The sequence below is a fragment of the Schistocerca americana genome, chromosome 4 (genome assembly GCF_021461395.2).
Source record: "Schistocerca americana isolate TAMUIC-IGC-003095 chromosome 4, iqSchAmer2.1, whole genome shotgun sequence".
In the NCBI taxonomy this organism is placed as follows: domain Eukaryota; kingdom Metazoa; phylum Arthropoda; class Insecta; order Orthoptera; family Acrididae; genus Schistocerca; species Schistocerca americana.
This window is the reverse complement of record NC_060122.1, coordinates 374097066-374101253: the sequence shown is the minus strand read 5'-3', so window position 1 is coordinate 374101253 and position 4188 is coordinate 374097066. Positions and strand designations below refer to the sequence as shown.

Here is a 4188-nt window from a genome sequence, read left to right as displayed (position 1 = left end):
TATCCGCATTGCTGTAACGCATTGTGCAGCCATGCCTCGATCCCTGAATCAACAGATGGGGACGTCTGCAAGACAACAACTATCTGCACGAACAGTTCGACGACGTTTGCAGTAGCATAGACTATTAGCTCTGAGATCAGGGCTGCGGTTACCCTTGATGCTGTATCTCAGACAGGAGCGCCAACGACAAACCTGGGTGCACGAATGGCAAAAAGGCATTTTTTCGGATGAATTCTGGTTGTGTTATAAGCATCATGATGGTCGCATCCGTGTTGGGCGACATCGCGGTGAATGCCCATTGGATGCGTGTATTTGTCACCGCCATACTGGCGTATCACACGGTGTGATGGTATGGGGTGCCATTGGTTACACATCTCGGTCACCTCTAGTTCGCATTGACGGCACTTTGAATAGCGGACGTTACATTTCAGATGTGTTACGACCCGTGGCTCTACCCATCATTCGATCCCTGCGAAACCCCGCATTTCAGCAGGATAATGCACGACCACATATAATACCGTGGACTTACAGATCTGTGTCGTGTATGTTCCCTATGTGCTTATGCTATTAGACCCAGTTTTGTATAGTGTCACGTTGTATGGCGCAACATTCTGCAAATAGCCTTAAATTATGAGCATGAGTGGATATAGTTACATTTGTGATCGAGATAGTCTGAAATCAAACTTCATTTCAAAAGCGGTTTACGAAGAAAACAGCCGTGAATAATTAACATTAAACATTAAGGGTTTACATTTTCCCAAACAAATAAGAACGCAGCATATTGTAAGTACAGAACTGTACTGATACATTACAACAGCGGATCGATGGGGCGACCACCAATGTTGTTACAGACATTGCATCTCCGAAGTATGTTCTCACTCACTCTCTCCATCCCACCTTGTGGCTCTTCAGTGTTTAGTGCAGCGGCCAGAACTCGTGCGAGGAGATTTTCCTCTGTCTGTGTGGTGTCACCGCCAGACACCACACTTGCTAGGTGGTAGCTTTTAAATCGGCCGCGGTCCATTAGTATACGTCGGACCCGCGTGTCGCCACTGTCAGTAATTGCAGACCGAGCGCCTCCACACGGCAGGTCTAGAGAGAGTTACTAGCACTCGCCCCAGTTGTACAGCCGACGTTCATAGCAATGGTTCACTGACAAATACGCTCTCATTTGCCGAGACGATAGTTAGCATAGCCTTCAGCTACATTTGCTACGACCTAGCAAGGCGCCGTATTCAATTGATAATTAATATTATGAAGCATGTATCGTCAAGAGCGATGTCTACAAATGTGGATTAAAGTTAAGTATTACAAGATTTTCGTGCTTTATTGCAATTCTCAAGACATTGTCCTGTTCCAGACCTCACGCCAATCTGCGTGAGCTTAACGCGTGCCTTTCGGCCACTTCCGAGTGGCGTGGCTGTCTTGCTACGCCACTACAGTCCGGACAGGTGTCTCCTATATTAAGCTTGGCATACGAACCCACAAGAAGTAGTCCGTATGAGTTAAATCTGACGATCGCGGTAGCCACGCGGTTGGACCACCTAGGCCTTTTCATCTTTCACCGTATCGTCTCCGAACCACAACTGAGAAGTAAGGTGGTGCATCATGATGCTGAAACCACATTTCCCGCTGGACATTCAGCGGCGAGAACGGATCCAATACGCTTTATAGGAATATCAAGTACGCATTAGCAGTAAGCATGAGTGGAAGAAGACGTTGACACTCCTCCAAGCGAAGTAACGGCATTTATCGTGACCCTCATGTGAAGTATGAATGTAGCTTGCACAATTGTTGCTCCTTGGAATACAAATTCCTAAAATTTATACAAGAGTGTTTCCCGAGAACAATTTCACCATTCGTAAAAGGATATTCATTGTTCTTGCATATGTGTTACACTTTGACATAGGCTATACTGATATGTTACTATCGTAGCAGCGCATCTCTGAACTTCTTCGATGTAAGATGTCATTCGCACTGAATAACAGCTAGATAAGTCCAGAATGAGATTTTCACTCTGCAGCGGAGTGTGCGCTGATATGAAACTTCCTGGCAGATTAAAACTGTGTGCTCGACCGAGACTCGAACTCGGGACCTTTGCCTTTCGCGGCCAAGTGCTCTTCCAACTGAGCTACCGAAGCACGACTCACACCCGGTACTCACAGCTTTACTTCTGCCAGTACCTCGTCTCCTACCTTCCAAACTTTACAGAAGCTCTCCTGCGAACCTTGCAGAACTAGCGCTCCTGAAAGAAAGGATATTGCGGAGACATAGCTTAGCCACAGCCTGGGGGATGTTTCCAGAATGAGATTTTCACTCTGCAGCGGAGTGTGCGCTGATATGAAACATCCTGGCAGATTAAAACTGTGTGCCCAATCGAGACTCGAACTCGGGACCTCGCAGGAGAGCTTCTGTAAAGTTTGGAAGGTAGGAGACGAGGTACTGGCAGAAGTAAAGCTGTGAGTACCGGGTGTGAGTCGTGCTTCGGTAGCTCAGTTGGTAGAGCACTTGCCCGCGGAAGGCAAAGGTCCCGAGTTCGAGTCTCGGTCGGGCACACAGTTTTAATCTGCCAGGAAGTTTCAGCTAGATAAGTGTGGCGTTACCGCCAGACACCACACTTGCAAGGTGGTAGCTTTTAAATCGGCCGCGGTCCGTTAGTATACGTCGGACCCGCGTGTCGCCACTGTCAGTGATAGCAGACCGAGCGCCACCACACGGCAGTTCTAGAGAGACTTAATAGCACTCGCCCCAGTTGTACAGCCGACGTTGCTAGGAAAGGTTCACTCAGAATTACGCTCTCATTTTCAGAGACGATAGTTAGCATAGCCTTCATCTAAGTCAATTGCTACGACCTAGCAAGGCGCCATTTATCCTTTGCTATGTATCTAATGAAGCATACCTCACGCCAGCCTGCGTGAGTTTAAGCGCGTGCCTTTCGGTTACCCGTCACTGTGGATTGGCTGTCTTGCCAGTCCACAACAATAAGTATTTGCAGATTAAATGCCGGACAGTTCAGGCTCCCAGGTTCTGACTAATGTCAGATATACTGACACTCAGAGACTTATCCATCATCAGTCATGCCAGCAAGCGATACAAACTTTCAGCCTCATTCCATATATTATTGCATTAACCGTGTCGACAGGAGCACCATCTCTCGAATAAAAAAGTGTCTTTATTTCAGTTTCAATAAATTTCCTTTGGTTGTGGCTCCCTTCTGGTATACAACACTTACTATTGTATGCGGTCCTTATCGCGGCACTCGGGTGTTCATAAGAGGTTCCGAGTTCGCATTTAGAAGAAGACCTGTGATTTTCTCTTCGACTATCCCCCCAACATTTTATTCAGTTATATTCTAGCAGTGTACCAATGTTTTACAAGAAATTGCTACTATCAGGTAAATTAATATCTTAGTAGCATATCTGACGGAAGAATTACGAAAAATGGACCAAGGACAGAAATTATGTAGTAAGTATTTCACTTTTCCAAGCATTTCTATCCCCAAGGCTGAAAATTTTGCCCAGCCACGCCATCTGTCACTCTGCGGTATTCTGTAATAGCTCCCTGTACCACATACATATACAAAGAAACTGATATAGGCTTGAGTATTCAAATACGGAGATATGTAAGCAGCCAGAATACGACGCTGCAGTGGGCAACACCTATATAAGACATCGGTGCAGTTGTGGTTCATTATAAAGATTTAAGTGAGTTTGAACGTGTTGCCACAGTCGACGCACGAGCGATGGGACACAGTATCTCAGAGGTAGCGATGAACTGACGATTTTCCCGTACGACTATTTCACGAGTGTTCCGTGAATACCAGGAATCCGGTAAAATATCAAATCTCCGACATCGCTGTGGCCGGAAAAAGATCCTGCAAGAACAGGACCAACGACGACTGAAGAGACTCGTGCAACGTGACAGAAATACAAACCTTCCGCAAATTGCTGCAGAAATCAATGCTGGGCCATCAACAAATGTCAGTGAGCGAACCACTCGGCGAAACATCATCGATATAGGCTTCCGGAACAGAAGGCCCACTCGTGTACCCTTGATGACTGCACTACACAAAGCTTGGCCCGTCAACACCGACATTGGACTGTTGATGACTAGAAACATGTTGCCTGGTCGGACAAGTCTCGTTTCAAATTGTATCGAGCGGACGGACGTGTGCGGATATGGAGACAA

General features: G+C 46.5%; 1 non-coding gene across 1 annotated transcript; it reads left to right on the top strand.

The window, feature by feature from the left end:
* Positions 1-2480: 2480 nt before the first annotated feature.
* Positions 2481-2555, top strand: Trnap-cgg. Its single transcript has one exon. It is a non-coding gene; the product is annotated as a tRNA-Pro (tRNA).
* Positions 2556-4188: the final 1633 nt, after the last annotated feature.